This window comes from Pseudophryne corroboree, assembly GCF_028390025.1.
Source record: "Pseudophryne corroboree isolate aPseCor3 chromosome 6 unlocalized genomic scaffold, aPseCor3.hap2 SUPER_6_unloc_1, whole genome shotgun sequence".
NCBI lineage: Eukaryota > Metazoa > Chordata > Amphibia > Anura > Myobatrachidae > Pseudophryne > Pseudophryne corroboree.
The window spans coordinates 2090521-2108342 of NW_026967602.1; the positions used below are offsets into that span (position 1 = coordinate 2090521).

The 17822-nt window shown below is 42.1% G+C and overlaps 1 protein-coding gene across 2 annotated transcripts in view; it reads left to right on the forward strand.

Moving 5' to 3' along the window:
* Window positions 1-17822, forward strand: part of LOC134985596 (asialoglycoprotein receptor 1-like) — a 231019-nt gene that overhangs the window by 207254 nt on the left and 5943 nt on the right. The gene's annotated exons all lie outside the window — the stretch shown is intronic.

Sequence of the window (17822 nt, forward strand, 5' to 3'; positions counted from 1 at the left end):
AGGAAGCAGGATAATGGGGTAGTATAGAATGTGTAGTAGGAGGCAGGATAATGGGGGTATTATAGAATGTGTAGTAGGAGGCAGGATAATGCAGTATTATAGAATGTGTAGTATGAGGCAGGATAATGGGGTAGTATAGAATGTGTAATAGGAGGCAGGATAATGGGGTATTATAGAATGTGTAATAGGAGGCAGGATAATGGGGTATTATAGAATGTGTAGTAGGAGGCAGGATAATGGGGTATTATAGAATGTGTAGTAGGAGGCAGGATATTGGGGTAGTATAGAATGTGTAGAAGGAGGCAGGATATTGGGGTAGTATAGAATGTGTAGTAGGAAGCAGGATAATGGGGTATTATAGAATGTGTAGTAGGACGCAGGATAATGGGGTAGTATAGAATGTGTAGTAGGAGGCAGGATAATGGGGTAGTATATAATGTGTAGTAGGAGGCAGGATAATGGGTTATTATAGAATGTGTAGTAGGATGCAGGATAATGGGGTAGTATAGAATGTGTAGTAGGAGGCAGGATAATGGGGTAGTATAGAATGTGTAGTAGGAGGCAGGATAATGGGGTAGTATAGAATGTGAAGTAGGAGGCAGGATAATGGGGTAGTATAGAATGTGTAGTATGAGGCAGGATAATGGGGTATTATAGAATGTGTAGTAGGAGGCAGGATAATGGGGTATTATAGAATGTGTAGTAGGAGGCAGGATAATGGGGTATTATAGAATGTGTAGTAGGACGCAGGATAATGGGGTAGTATAGAATGTGTAGTATGAGGCAGGATAATGGGGTATTATAGAATGTGTAGTAGGAGGCAGGATAATGGGGTATTATAGAATGTGTAGTAGGAGGCAGGATAATGGGGTAGTATAGAATGTGAAGTAGGAGGCAGGATAATGGGGTAGTATAGAATGTGTAGTAGGAGGCAGGATAATGGGGTAGTATAGAATGTGTAGTAAGAGGCAGGATATTGGGGTAGTATAGAATGTGTAGTAGGAGGCAGGATAATGGGGTAGTATAGAATGTGTAGTATGAGGCAGGATACTGGGGTAGTATAGAATGTGTAGTAGGAGGCAGGATAATGGGGTAGTATAGAATGTGTAGTAGGAGGCAGGATAATGGGATAGTATAGAATGTGTAGTAGGAGGCAGGATAATGGGGTATTACAGAATGTGTAGTAGGAAGCAGGATAATGGGGTAGTATAGAATGTGTAGTAGGAGGCAGGATAATGGGGTAGTATAGAATGTGTAGTAGGAGGCAGGATAATGCAGTAGTATAGAATGTGTAGTATGAGGCAGGATAATGGGGTATTACAGAATGTGTAGTAGGAGGCAGGATCATTGGGTATTACAGAATGTGTAGTAGGAGGCAAGATAATGGGGTAGTATAGAATGTGTAGTAGGATGCAGGATAAAGGGGTATTATAGAATGTGTAGTAGGAGGCAGGATAAAGGGGTATTATAGAATGTGTAGTAGGAGGCAGGATAATGGGGTAGTATAGAATGTGTAGTAGGAGGCAGGATAATGGGGTATTACAGAATGTGTAGTAGGAGGCAAGATAATGGGGTAATATAGAATGTGTAGTAGGAGGCAGGATAATGGGGTATTATAGAATGTGTAGTAGGAGGCAGGATAATGGGGTAATATAGAATGTGTAGTAGGAGGCAGGATAATGGGGTATTACAGAATGTGTAGTAGGAGGCAGGATAATGGGGTATTATAGAATGTGTAGTAGGAGGCAGGATAATGGGGTAATATAGAATGTGTAGTAGGAGGCAGGATAATGGGGTATTATAGAATGTGTAGTAGGAGGCAGGATAATGGGGTATTACAGAATGTGTAGTAGGAGGCAGGATAATGGGGTAGTGTAGAATGTGTAGTAGGAGGCAGGATAATGGGGTATTATAGAATGTGTAGTAGGAGGCAGGATAATGGGGTATTACAGAATGTGTAGTAGGAGGCAGGATAATGGGGTATTATAGAATGTGTAGTAGGAGGCAGGATAATGGGGTAATATAGAATGTGTAGTAGGAGGCAGGATAATGGGGTATTATAGAATGTGTAGTAGGAGGCAGGATAATGGGGTAGTATAGAATGTGTAGTAGGAGGCAGGATAATGGGGTATTATAGAATGTGTAGTAGGAGGCAGGATAAAGGGGTATTATAGAATGTGCAGTAGGAGGCAGGATAATGGGGTAGTATAGAATGTGTAGTAGGAGGCAGGATAATGGGGTAGTATAGAATGTGTAGTAGGAGGCAGGATAATGGGGTAGTATAGAATGTGTAGTAGGATGCAGGATAATGGGGTAGTATAGAATGTGTAGTAGGAGGCAGGATAATGGGGTAGTATAGAATGTGTAGTAGGAGGTAGTATAGAATGTGTAGTAGGAGGCAGGATAATGGGGTAGTATAGAATGTGTAGTAGAGGCAGGATAATGGGGTAGTATAGAATGTGTAGTAGGAGGCAGGATAATGGGGTATTACAGAATGTGTAGTAGGAGGCAGGATAAAGGGGTATTATAGAATGTGTAGTAGGAGGCAGGATAATGGGGTATTATAGAATGTGTAGTAGGAGACAGGATAATGGGGTAGTATAGAATGTGTAGTAGGAGGCAGGATAATGGGGTATTATAGAATGTGTAGTAGGAGGCAGGATAATGGGGTAGTATAGAATGTGTAGTAGGAGGCAGGATAATGGGGTATTATAGAATGTGTAGTAGGAGGCAGGATAATGGGGTAGTATAGAATGTGTAGTAGGAGGCAGGATAATGGGGTAGTATAGAATGTGTAGTAGGAGGCAGGATAATGGGGTATTACTGAATGTGTAGTAGGAGGCAGGATCATTGGGTATTACAGAATGTGTAGTAGGAGGCAGGATAATGGGGTATTATAGAATGTGTAGTAGGAGGCAAGATAATGGGGTAGTATAGAATGTGTAGTAGGAGGCAGGATAATGGGGTAGTATAGAATGTGTAGTAGGAGGCAGGATAATGGGGGTAGTATAGAATGTGTAGTAGGATGCAGGATAATGGGGTAGTATAGAATGTGTAGCAGTAGGCAGGATAATGGGGTAGTATAGAATGTGTAGTAGGACGCAGGATAATGGGGTAGTATAGAATGTGTGGTAGGACGCAGGATAATGGGGTAGTATAGAATGTGTGGTAGGACGCAGGATAATGGGGTAGTATAGAATGTGTAGTAGGAGGCAGGATAATGGGGTAGTATAGAATGTGTAGTAGGAGGCAGGATAATGGAGTAGTATAGAATGTGTAGTAGGAGGCAGGATAATGGGGTAGTATAGAATGTGTAGTAGGAGGCAGGATAATGGGGTAGTATAGAATGTGTAGTAGGAGGCAGGAGAATGGGGTATTATAGAATGTGTAGTAGGAGGCAGGATAATGGGGTATTATAGAATGTGTAGTAGGAGGCAGGATAAAGGGGTATTATAGAATGTGTAGCAGGAGGCAGGATAATGGGGTATTATAGAATGTGTAGTAGGAGGCAGGATAAAGGGGTATTATAGAATGTGTAGCAGGAGGCAGGATAATGGGGTATTATAGAATGTGTAGTAGGAGGCAGGATAATGGGGTAGTATAGAATGTGTAGTAGGAGGCAGGATAATGGGGTATTACAGAATGTGTAGTAGGAGGCAGGATAATGGGGTATTACAGAATGTGTAGTAGGAAGCAGGATAATGGGGGTAGTATAGAATGTGTAGTAGGAGGCAGGATAATGGTGGTAGTATAGAATGTGTAGTAGGAGGCAGGATAATGGAGTAGTATAGAATGTGTAGTAGGAGGCAGGATAATGGGGTAGTATAGAATGTGTAGTAGGAGGCAGGATAATGGGGTAGTATAGAATGTGTAGTAGGAGGCAGGAGAATGGGGTATTATAGAATGTGTAGTAGGAGGCAGGATAATGGGGTATTATAGAATGTGTAGTAGGAGGCAGGATAATTGGGTAGTATAGAATGTGTAGTAGGAGGCAGGATAATGGGGTATTACAGAATGTGTAGTAGGAGGCAGGATAATGGGGTAGTATAGAATGTGTAGTAGGAGGCAGGATAATGGGGTAGTATAGAATGTGTAGTAGGACGCAGGATAATGGGGTAGTATAGATTGTGTAGTATGAGGCAGGATAATGGGGTAGTATAGAATGTGTAATAGGAGGCAGGATAATGAGGTAGTATAGAATGTGTAGTAGGAGGCAGGATAATGGGGTATTATAGAATGTGTAGTAGGAGGCAGGATAAAGGGGTATTATAGAATGTGTAGCAGGAGGCAGGATAATGGGGTAGTATAGAATGTGTAGTAGGACGCAGGATAATGGGGTAGTATAGAATGTGTGGTAGGACGCAGGATAATGGGGTATTATAGAATGTGAAGTAGGAGGCAGGATAATGGGGGTAGTATAGAATGTGTAGTAGGAGGCAGGATAATGGGGTAGTATAGAATGTGTAGTAGGAGGCAGGATAATGGGGTATTACAGAATGTGTAGTAGGAAGCAGGATAATGGGGGTAGTATAGAATGTGTAGTAGGAGGCAGGATAATGGGGTAGTATAGAATGTGTAGTAGGAGGCAGGATAATGGAGTAGTATAGAATGTGTAGTAGGAGGCAGGATAATGGGGGTAGTATAGAATGTGTAGTAGGAGGCAGGATAATGGGGTAGTATAGAATGTGTAGTAGGAGGCAGGAGAATGGGGTATTATAGAATGTGTAGTAGGAGGCAGGATAATGGGGTATTATAGAATGTGTAGTAGGAGGCAGGATAAAGGGGGTATTATAGAATGTGTAGCAGGAGGCAGGATAATGGGGTATTATAGAATGTGTAGTAGGAGGCAGGATAAAGGGGTATTATAGAATGTGTAGCAGGAGGCAGGATAATGGGGTATTATAGAATGTGTAGTAGGAGGCAGGATAATGGGGTAGTATAGAATGTGTAGTAGGAGGCAGGATAATGGGGTATTACAGAATGTGTAGTAGGAGGCAGGATAATGGGGTAGTATAGAATGTGTAGTAGGAGGCAGGATAATGGGGTAGTATAGAATGTGTAGTAGGACGCAGGATAATGGGGTAGTATAGATTGTGTAGTATGAGGCAGGATAATGGGGTAGTATAGAATGTGTAATAGGAGGCAGGATAATGAGGTAGTATAGAATGTGTAGTAGGAGGCAGGATAATGGGGTAGTATAGAATGTGTAGTAGGAGGCAGGATAATGGGAACATTATAGAATGTGTAGTAGGAGGCAGGATAATGGGGTAATATAGAATGTGTAGTAGGAGGCAGGATAATGGGGTAGTATAGAATGTGTAGTAGGAGGCAGGATAATGGGGTATTATAGAATGTGTAGTAGGAGGCAGGATAAAGGGGTATTATAGAATGTGTAGTAGGAGGCAGGATAATGGGGTAGTATAGAATGTGTAGTAGGAGGCAGGATAATGGGGTATTACAGAATGTGTAGTAGGAGGCAAGATAATGGGGGTAGTATAGAATGTGTAGTAGGAGGCAGGATAATGGGGTATCATAGAATGTGTAGTAGGAGGCAGGATAAAGGGGGTATTATAGAATGTGTAGTAGGAGGCAGGATAATGGGGTAGTATAGAATGTGTAGTAGGAGGCAGGATAATGGGGTATTACAGAATGTGTAGTAGGAGGCAGGATAAAGGGGTATTATAGAATGTGTAGTAGGAGTCAGGATAATGGGGTAGTATAGAATGTGTAGCAGGAGGCAGGATAATGGGGTAGTATAGAATGTGTAGTAGGAGGCAGGATAATGGGGTATTACAGAATGTGTAGCAGTAGGCAGGATAATGGGGTATTATAGAATGTGTAGTAGGAGGCAGGATAATGGGGTAGTATAGAATGTGTAGTAGGAGGCAGGATAATGGGGTAGTATAGAATGTGTAGCAGGAGGCAGGATAATGGGGTAGTATAGAATGTGTAGTAGGAGGCAGGATAATGGGGTATTACAGAATGTGTAGTAGGAGGCAGGATAAAGGGGTATTATAGAATGTGTAGTAGGAGGCAGGATAATGGGGTAGTATAGAATGTGTAGCAGGAGGCAGGATAATGGGGGTAGTATAGAATGTGTAGTAGGAGGCAGGATAATGGGGTAGTATAGAATGTGTAGTAGGAGGCAGGATATTGGGGTAGTATAGAATGTGTAGTAGGAGGCAGGATAATGGGGTAGTATAGAATGTGTAGTAGGAGGAAGGATAATGGGTTATTACAGAATGTGTAGTAGGAGGCAGGATCATTGGGTATTACAGAATGTGTAGTAGGAGGCAGGATAATGGGGTATTATAGAATGTGTAGTAGGAGGCAAGATAATGGGGTAGTATAGAATGTGTAGTAGGAGGCAGGATAATGGGGTATTATAGAATGTGTAGTAGGAGGCAGGATAATGGGGTAGTATAGAATGTGTAGTAGGAGGCAGGATAATGGGGTAGTATAGAATGTGTAGTAGGAGGCAGGATAATGGGGTAGTATAGAATGTGTAGTAGGATGCAGGATAATGGGGTAGTATAGAATGTGTAGCAGTAGGCAGGATAATGGGGTAGTATAGAATGTGTAGTAGGACGCAGGATAATGGGGTAGTATAGAATGTGTGGTAGGACGCAGGATAATGGGGTAGTATAGAATGTGTGGTAGGACGCAGGATAATGGGGTATTATAGAATGTGAAGTAGGAGGCAGGATAATGGGGTAGTATAGAATGTGTAGTAGGACGCAGGATAATGGGGTAGTATAGAATGTGTGGTAGGACGCAGGATAATGGGGTATTATAGAATGTGAAGTAGGAGGCAGGATAATGGGGTAGTATAGAATGTGTAGTAGGAGGCAGGATAATGGGGTAGTATAGAATGTGTAGTAGGAGGCAGGATAATGGGATAGTATAGAATGTGTAGTAGGATGCAGGATAATGGGGTATTATAGAATGTGTAGTAGGAGGCAGGATAAAAGGGTTTTACAGAATGTGTAGTAGGAGGCAGGATAATGAGGTAGTATAGAATGTGTAGTAGGAGGCAGGATAATGGGGTAGTATAGAATGTGTAGTAGGAGGCAGGATAATGGGGTAGTATAGAATGTGTAGTAGGAGGCAGGATAATGGGGTAGTATAGAATGTGTAGTAGGAGGCAGGATAATGGGTTAGTATAGAATGTGTAGTAGGAGGCAGGATAATGGGGTAGTATAGAATGTGTAGTAGGAGGCAGGATAATGGGGTATTATAGAATGTGTAGTAGGAGGCAGGATAATGGGGTAGTATAGAATGTGTAGTAGGACGCAGGATAATGGGGTAGTATAGAATGTGTGGTAGGACGCAGGATAATGGGGTATTATAGAATGTGAAGTAGGAGGCAGGATAATGGGGTAGTATAGAATGTGTAGTAGGAGGCAGGATAATGGGGTAGTATAGAATGTGTAGTAGGAGGCAGGATAATGGGATAGTATAGAATGTGTAGTAGGATGCAGGATAATGGGGTATTATAGAATGTGTAGTAGGAGGCAGGATAAAAGGGTTTTACAGAATGTGTAGTAGGAGGCAGGATAATGAGGTAGTATAGAATGTGTAGTAGGAGGCAGGATAATGGGGTAGTATAGAATGTGTAGTAGGAGGCAGGATAATGGGGTAGTATAGAATGTGTAGTAGGAGGCAGGATAATGGGGTAGTATAGAATGTGTAGTAGGAGGCAGGATAATGGGTTAGTATAGAATGTGTAGTAGGAGGCAGGATAATGGGACATTATAGAATGTGTAGTAGGAGGCAGGATAATGGGGTAATATAGAATGTGTAGTAGGAGGCAGGATAATGGGGTAGTATAGAATGTGTAGTAGGAGGCAGGATAATGGGGTATTATAGAATGTGTAGTAGGAGGCAGGATAAAGGGGTATTATAGAATGTGTAGTAGGAGGCAGGATAATGGGGTAGTATAGAATGTGTAGTAGGAGGCAGGATAATGGGGTATTACAGAATGTGTAGTAGGAGGCAAGATAATGGGGTAGTATAGAATGTGTAGTAGGAGGCAGGATAATGGGGTATTATAGAATGTGTAGTAGGAGGCAGGATAAAGGGGTATTATAGAATGTGTAGTAGGAGGCAGGATAATGGGGTAGTATAGAATGTGTAGTAGGAGGCAGGATAATGGGGTATTACAGAATGTGTAGTAGGAGGCAGGATAAAGGGGTATTATAGAATGTGTAGTAGGAGTCAGGATAATGGGGTAGTATAGAATGTGTAGCAGGAGGCAGGATAATGGGGTAGTATAGAATGTGTAGTAGGAGGCAGGATAATGGGGTATTACAGAATGTGTAGCAGTAGGCAGGATAATGGGGTATTATAGAATGTGTAGTAGGAGGCAGGATAATGGGGTAGTATAGAATGTGTAGTAGGAGGCAGGATAATGGGGTAGTATAGAATGTGTAGCAGGAGGCAGGATAATGGGGTAGTATAGAATGTGTAGTAGGAGGCAGGATAATGGGGTATTACAGAATGTGTAGTAGGAGGCAGGATAAAGGGGTATTATAGAATGTGTAGTAGGAGGCAGGATAATGGGGTAGTATAGAATGTGTAGCAGGAGGCAGGATAATGGGGTAGTATAGAATGTGTAGTAGGAGGCAGGATAATGGGGTAGTATAGAATGTGTAGTAGGAGGCAGGATATTGGGGTAGTATAGAATGTGTAGTAGGAGGCAGGATAATGGGATAGTATAGAATGTGTAGTAGGAGGAAGGATAATGGGTTATTACAGAATGTGTAGTAGGAGGCAGGATCATTGGGTATTACAGAATGTGTAGTAGGAGGCAGGATAATGGGGTATTATAGAATGTGTAGTAGGAGGCAAGATAATGGGGTAGTATAGAATGTGTAGTAGGAGGCAGGATAATGGGGTATTATAGAATGTGTAGTAGGAGGCAGGATAATGGGGTAGTATAGAATGTGTAGTAGGAGGCAGGATAATGGGGTAGTATAGAATGTGTAGTAGGAGGCAGGATAATGGGGTAGTATAGAATGTGTAGTAGGATGCAGGATAATGGGGTAGTATAGAATGTGTAGCAGTAGGCAGGATAATGGGGTAGTATAGAATGTGTAGTAGGACGCAGGATAATGGGGTAGTATAGAATGTGTGGTAGGACGCAGGATAATGGGGTAGTATAGAATGTGTGGTAGGACGCAGGATAATGGGGTATTATAGAATGTGAAGTAGGAGGCAGGATAATGGGGTAGTATAGAATGTGTAGTAGGACGCAGGATAATGGGGTAGTATAGAATGTGTGGTAGGACGCAGGATAATGGGGTATTATAGAATGTGAAGTAGGAGGCAGGATAATGGGGTAGTATAGAATGTGTAGTAGGAGGCAGGATAATGGGGTAGTATAGAATGTGTAGTAGGAGGCAGGATAATGGGATAGTATAGAATGTGTAGTAGGATGCAGGATAATGGGGTATTATAGAATGTGTAGTAGGAGGCAGGATAAAAGGGTTTTACAGAATGTGTAGTAGGAGGCAGGATAATGAGGTAGTATAGAATGTGTAGTAGGAGGCAGGATAATGGGGTAGTATAGAATGTGTAGTAGGAGGCAGGATAATGGGGTATTATAGAATGTGTAGTAGGAGGCAGGATAATGGGGTAGTATAGAATGTGGAGTAGGAGGCAGGATAATGGGGTAGTATAGAATGTGTAGTAGGAGGCAGGATAATGGGGTAGTATAGAATGTGTAGTAGGAGGCAGGATAATGGGGTAATATAGAATGTGTAGTAGGAGGCAGGATAATGGGGTAGTATAGAATGTGTAGTAGGAGGCAGGATAATGGGGTAGTATAGAATGTGTAGTAGGAGGCAGGATAATGAGGTAGTATAGAATGTGTAGTAGGAGGCAGGATAATGAGGTAGTATAGAATGTGTAGTAGGAGGCAGGATAATGGGGTAGTATAGAATGTGTAGTAGGACGCAGGATAATGGGGTAGTATAGAATGTGTAGTAGGAGGCAGGATAATGAGGTAGTATAGAATGTGTAGTAGGAGGCAGGATAATGGGGTAGTATAGAATGTGTAGTAGGAGGCAGGATAATGGGGTATTATAGAATGTGTAGTAGGAGGCAGGATAATGGGGTAGTATAGAATGTGTAGTAGGAGGCAGGATAATGAGGTATTATAGAATGTGTAGTAGGAGGCAGGATAATGAGGTAGTATAGAATGTGTAGTAGGAGGCAGGATAATGTGGTAGTATAGAATGTGTAGTAGGAGGCAGGATAATGGGGTAGTATAGAATGTGTAGTAGGAGGCAGGATAATGGGGTTTTATAGAATGTGTAGTAGGAGGCAGGATAATGAGGTATTATAGAATGTGTAGTAGGAGGCAGGATAATGGGGTAGTATAGAATGTGTAGTAGGAGGTAGGATAATGGGGTAGTATAGAATGTGTAGTAGGAGGCAGGATAATGGGGTAGTATAGAATGTGTAGTAGGAGGCAGGATAATGGGGTAGTATAGAATGTGTAGTAGGAGGCAGGATAATGGGGTAGTATAGAATGTGTAGTAGGACGCAGGATAATGGGGTATTATAGAATGTGTAGTAGGAGGCAGGATAATGAGGTAGTATAGAATGTGTAGTAGGAGGCAGGATAATGGGGTAGTATAGAATGTGTAGTAGGACGCAGGATAATGGGGTATTATAGAATGTGTAGTAGGAGGCAGGATAATGAGGTAGTATAGAATGTGTAGCAGGAGGCAGGATAATAGGGTAGTATAGAATGTGTAGTAGGATGCAGGATAATGGTGTAGTATAGAATGTGTAGTAGGAGGCAGGGTAATGGGGTAGTATAGAATGTGTAGTAGGAGGCAGGATAATGGGGTAGTATAGAATGTGTAGTAGGATGCAGGATAATGGGGTAGTATAGAATGTGTAGTAGGAGGCAGGATAATGGGGTAGTATAGAATGTGTAGTAGGAGGCAGGATAATATGGTAGTATAGAATGTGTAGTAGGAGGCAGGATAATGGGGTAGTATAGAATGTGTATTAGGTGGCAGGATATTGGGGTAGTATAGAATGTGTAGTAGGAGGCAGGATAATGGGGTAGTATAGAATGTGTAGTAGGAGGCAGGATAATGGGGTAGTATAGAATGTGCAGTAGGAGGCAGGATTATGGGGTAGTATAGAATGTGTAGTAGGAGGCAGGATATTGGGGTAGTATAGAATGTGTAGTAGGAGGCAGGATAATGGGGTAGTATAGAATGTGTAGTAGGAGGCAGGATAATGGGGTATTATAGAATGTGTAGTAGGAGGCAGTATAATGGGGTAGTATAGAATGTGTAGTAGGAGGCAGGATAATGGGGTAGTATAGAATGTGTAGTAGGAGGCAGGATAATGGGGTAGTATAGAATGTGTAGTAGGAGGCAGGATAATGGGGTAGTATAGAATGTGTAGTAGGAGGCAGGATAATGGGGTATTATAGAATGTGTAGTAGGAGGCAGGATAATGAGGTAGTTTAGAATGTGTAGTAGGAGGCAGGATAATGGGGTATTATAGAATGTGTAGTAAGAGGCAGGATAATGGGGTAGTATAGAATGTGTAGTAGGAGGCAGGATAATGGGACATTATAGAATGTGTAGTAGGAGGCAGGATAATGGGGTAGTATAGAATGTGTAGTAAGAGGCAGGCTAATGGGGTAGTATAGAATGTGTAGTAGGAGGCAGGATAATGGGACATTACAGAATGTGTAGTAGGAGGCAGGATAATGGGGTAGTATAGAATGTGTAGTAGGAGGCAGGATAATGGGGTAGTATAGAATGTGTAGTAGGAGGCAGGATAATGGGGTAGTATAGAATGTGTAGTAGGATACAGGATAATGGGGTAGTATAGAATGTGTAGTAGAAGGCAGGATAATGGGGTAGTATAGAATGTGTAGTAGGAGGCAGTATAATGGGGTAGTATAGAATGTGTAGTAGGAGGCAGGATAATGGGGTAGTATAGAATGTGTAGTAGGAGGCAGGATAATGGGGTAGTATAGAATGTGTAGTAGGAGGCAGTATAATGGGGTAGTATAGAATGTGTAGTAGGAGGCAGGATAATGGGGTAGTATAGAATGTGTAGTAGGAGGCAGGATAATGAGGTAGTATAGAATGTGTAGTAGGAGGCAGGATAATGGGATAGTATAGAATGTGTAGTAGGAGGCAGGATAATGGGGTAGTATAGAATGTGTAGTAGGAGGCAGGATAATGGGGTATTATAGAATGTGTAGTAGGAGGCAGGATAATGGGGTAGTATAGAATGTGTAGTAGGAGGCAGGATAATGAGGTAGTATAGAATGTGTAGTAGGAGGCAGGATAATGGGGTATTATAGAATGTGTAGTAGGAGGCAGGATAATGGGGTAATATAGAATGTGTAGTAGGAGGCAGGATAATGGGGTAGTATAGAATGTGTAGTAGGAGGCAGGATATTGGGGTAGTATAGAATGTGTAGTAGGAGGCAGGATAATGGGGCAGTATAGAATGTGTAGTAGGAGGCAGGATAATGGGGTAGTATAGAATGTGTAGTAGGAGGCAGGATAATGGGGTATTATAGAATGTGTAGTAGGAGGCAGGATAATGGGGTAGTATAGAATGTGTAGTAGGAGGCAGGATAATGGGGCAGTATAGAATGTGTAGTAGGAGGCAGGATAATGGGGTAGTATAGAATGTGTAGTAGGAGGCAGGATAATGGGGTAGTATAGAATGTGTAGTAGGATACAGGATAATGGGGTAGTATAGAATGTGTAGTAGGGGGCAGGATAATGGGGTAGTATAGAATGTGTAGTAGGAGGCAGGATAATGGGGTAGTATAGAATGTGTAGTAGGAGGCAGGATAATGGGGTAGTGTAGAATGTGTAGTAGGAGGCAGGATAATGGGGCAGTATAGAATGTGTAGTAGGAGGCAGGATAATGGGGTATTATAGAATGTGTAGTAGGAGGCAGGATAATGGGGTAGTATAGAATGTGTAGTAGGAGGCAGGATAATGGGGTATTATAGAATGTGTAGTAGGAGGCAGGATAATGGGGTAGTATAGAATGTGTAGTAGGAGGCAGGATAATGGGGTAGTATAGAATGTGTAGTAGGATGCAGGATAATGGGGTAGTATAGAATGTGTAGTAGGAGGCAGGATAATGGTGTAATATAGAATGTGTAGTAGGAGGCAGGATAATGGGGTAGTATAGAATGTGTAGTAGGAGGCAGGATAATGGGGCAGTATAGAATGTGTAGTAGGAGGCAGGATAATGGGGTAGTATAGAATGTGTAGTAGGAGGCAGGATAATGGGGTAGTATAGAATGTGTAGTAGGATACAGGATAATGGGGTAGTATAGAATGTGTAGTAGGAGGCAGGATAATGGGGTAGTATAGAATGTGTAGTAGGAGGCAGGATAATGAGGTAGTATAGAATGTGTAGTAGGAGGCAGGATAATGAGGTAGTATAGAATGTGTAGTAGGAGGCAGGATAATGGGGTAGTATAGAATGTGTAGTAGGACGCAGGATAATGGGGTAGTATAGAATGTGTAGTAGGAGGCAGGATAATGGGGTAGTATAGAATGTGTAGTAGGAGGCAGGATAATGGGGTGTTACAGAATGTGTAGTAGGAGGCAGGATAATGGGGTAGTATAGAATGTGTAGTAGGAGGCAGGATAATGGGGTAGTATAGAATGTGTAGTAGGAGGCAGGATAATGGGGTAGTATAGAATGTGTAGTAGGAGACAGGATAACGGGGCAGTATAGAATGTGTAGTAGGAGGCAGGATAATGGGGTATTATAGAATGTGTAGTAGGAGGCAGGATAATGGGGTAGTATAGAATGTGTAGTAGGAGGCAGGATAATTGGGTATTATAGAATGTGTAGTAGGAGGCAGGATAATGGGGTAGTATAGAATGTGTAGTAGGAGGCAGGATAATGGGGTAGTATAGAATGTGTAGTAGGAGGCAGGATAATGGGGTAGTATAGAATGTGTAGTAGGAGGCAGGATAATGGGGTAGTATAGAATGTGTAGTAGGAGGCAGGATAATGGGATAGTATATAATGTGTAGTAGGAGGCAGGATAATGGGGTAGTATAGAATGTGTAGTAGGAGGCAGGATAATGGTGTAATATAGAATGTGTAGTAGGAGGCAGGATAATGGGGTAGTATAGAATGTGTAGTAGGAGGCAGGATAATGGGTTATTATAGAATGTGTAGTATGAGGCAGGATAATGGGGTAGTATAGAATGTGTAGTAGGAGGCAGGATAATGGGTTATTATAGAATGTGTAGTATGAGGCAGGATAATGGGGTAGTATAGAATGTGTAGTAGGAGGCAGGATAATGGGGCAGTATAGAATGTGTAGTATGAGGCAGGATAATGGGGTAGTATAGAATGTGTAGTATGAGGCAGGATAATGGGGTAGTATAGATTGTGTATTAGGAGGCAGGATAATGGGGTAGTATAGAATGTGTAGTAGGAGGCAGGATAATGGGTTATTATAGAATGTGTAGTATGAGGCAGGATAATGGGGTAGTATAGAATGTGTAGTAGGAGGCAGGATAATGGGGTAGTATAGAATGTGTAGTAGGAGGCAGGATAATGGGGTAGTATAGAATGTGTAGTAGGAGGCAGGATAATGGGGTAGTATAGAATGTGTAGTAAGAGGCAGGATAATGGGGTATTATAGAATGTGTAGTAGGAGGCAGGATAATGGGGTAGTATAGAATGTGTAGTAGGAGGCAGGATAATGGGGTAGTATAGAATGTGTAGTAGGAGGCAGGATAATGGGGTAGTATAGAATGTGTAGTAGGAGGCAGTATAATGGGGTATTATAGAATGTGTAGTAGGAGGCAGGATATTGGGGTAGTATAGAATGTGTAGTAGGAGGCAGGATATTGGGGTAATATAGAATGTGCAGTAGGAGGCAGGATAATGGGGTATTATAGAATGTGTAGTAGGAGGCAGGATAATGAGGTAGTATAGAATGTGTAGTAGGAGGCAGGATAATGAGGTAGTATAGAATGTGTAGCAGGAGGCAGGATAATGGGGTAGTATAGAATGTGTAGTAGGATGCAGGATAATGGGGTAGTATAGAATGTGTAGTAGGAGGCAGGATAATGGGGTAGTATAGAATGTGTAGTAGGAGGCAGGATAATGGGTAGTATAGAATGTGTAGTAGGATGCAGGATAATGAGGTAGTATAGAATGTGTAGTAGGAGGCAGGATATTGGGGTAGTATAGAATGTGTAGTAGGAGGCAGGATAATGGGGTAGTATAGAATGTGTAGTAGGAGGCAGGATAATGGGGTAGTATAGAATGTGCAGTAGGAGGCAGGATAATGGGGTAGTATAGAATGTGTAGTAGGATGCAGGATAATGAGGTAGTACAGAATGTGTAGTAGGAGGCAGGATAATGGGGTAGTATAGAATGTGTAGTAGGAGGCAGGATAATGGGGTAGTATAGAATGTGTAGTAGGAGGCAGGATAATGGGGTAGTATAGAATGTGTAGTAGGAGGCAGGATAATGGGGTAGTATAGAATGTGTAGTAGGAGGCAGGATAATGGGGTAGTATAGAATGTGTAGTAAGAGGCAGGATAATGGGGTATTATAGAATGTGTAGTAGGAGGCAGGACAATGGGGTATTATAAAATGTGTAGTAGGAGGCGGGGTGTTGGGGTATTAGAGAATGTGTAGTAGGAGGCAGAATTATGGGGTATTATAGAATGTGTAGTAGGAGACGGGGGTTTTGGGGTATTAGAGAAAGTGTAATAGGAGGCAGGATAATGGGGTATTATAGAATGTGAAGTAGGAGGCGGGGGTGTTGGGGTATTAGAGAATGTGTAGTAGGAGGCAGGATAATGGGGTAATATAGAATGTGTAGTAGGAGGCAGGATAATGGGGTATTATAGAATGTGTAGTAGGAGGCAGGATAATGGGGTATTACAGAATGTGTAGTAGGAGGCAGGATAATGGGGTAGTATAGAATGTGTAGTAGGAGGCAGGATATTGGGGTAGTATAGAATGTGTAGTAGGAGGCAGGATATTGGGGTAGTATAGAATGTGTAGTAGGAGGCAGGATAATGGGGTAGTATAGAATGTGTAGTAGGAGGCAGGATAATGGGGTAGTATAGAATGTGTAGTAGGAGGCAGGATAATGGGGTAGTATAGAATGTGTAGTAGGAGGCAGGATAATGTGGTAGTATAGAATGTGTAGTAGGAGGCAGGATATTGGGGTAGTATAGAATGTGTAGTAGGAGGCAGGATAATGGGGTAGTATAGAATGTGTAGTAGGAGGCAGGATAATGGGGTAGTATAGAATGTGTAGTAGGAGGCAGGATAATGGGGTAGTATAGAATGTGTAGTAGGAGGCAGGATAATGGGGTAGTATAGAATGTGTAGTAGGAGGCAGGATAATGGGGTAGTATAGAATGTGTAGTAAGAGGCAGGATAATGGGGTATTATAGAATGTGTAGTAGGAGGCAGGACAATGGGGTATTATAAAATGTGTAGTAGGAGGCGGGGTGTTGGGGTATTAGAGAATGTGTAGTAGGAGGCAGAATTATGGGGTATTATAGAATGTGTAGTAGGAGACGGGGGTTTTGGGGTATTAGAGAAAGTGTAATAGGAGGCAGGATAATGGGGTATTATAGAATGTGAAGTAGGAGGCGGGGGTGTTGGGGTATTAGAGAATGTGTAGTAGGAGGCAGGATAATGGGGTAATATAGAATGTGTAGTAGGAGGCAGGATAATGGGGTATTATAGAATGTGTAGTAGGAGGCAGGATAATGGGGTATTACAGAATGTGTAGTAGGAGGCAGGATAATGGGGTAGTATAGAATGTGTAGTAGGAGGCAGGATAATGGGGTAGTATAGAATGTGTAGTAAGAGGCAGGATAATGGAGTATTATAGAATGTGTAGTAGGAGGCAGGATAATGGGGTAGTATAGAATGTGTAGTAGGAGGCAGGATAATGGGGTAGTATAGAATGTGTAGTAGGAGGCAGGATAATGGGGTAGTATAGAATGTGTAGTAGGAGGCAGTATAATGGGGTATTATAGAATGTGTAGTAGGAGGCAGGATATTGGGGTAGTATAGAATGTGTAGTAGGAGGCAGGATATTGGGGTAGTATAGAATGTGTAGTAGGAGGCAGGATAATGGGGTAGTATAGAATGTGTAGTAGGAGGCAGGATAATGGGGTAGTATAGAATGTGTAGTAAGAGGCAGGATAATGGGGTATTATAGAATGTGTAGTAGGAGGCAGGACAATGGGGTATTATAAAATGTGTAGTAGGAGGCAGGATATTGGGGTAGTATAGAATGTGTAGTAGGAGGCAGGATATTGGGGTAGTATAGAATGTGTAGTAGGAGGCAGGATAATGGGGTAGTATAGAATGTGTAGTAGGAGGCAGGATAATGGGGTAGTATAGAATGTGTAGTAAGAGGCAGGATAATGGGGTATTATAGAATGTGTAGTAGGAGGCAGGATAATGGGGTAGTATAGAATGTGTAGTAGGAGGCAGGATAATGGGGTAGTATAGAATGTGTAGTAGGAGGCAGGATAATGGGGTAGTATAGAATGTGTAGTAGGAGGCAGTATAATGGGGTATTATAGAATGTGTAGTAGGAGGCAGGATATTGGGGTAGTATAGAATGTGTAGTAGGAGGCAGGATATTGGGGTAGTATAGAATGTGTAGTAGGAGGCAGGATAATGGGGTAGTATAGAATGTGTAGTAGGAGGCAGGATAATGGGGTAGTATAGAATGTGTAGTAAGAGGCAGGATAATGGGGTATTATAGAATGTGTAGTAGGAGGCAGGACAATGGGGTATTA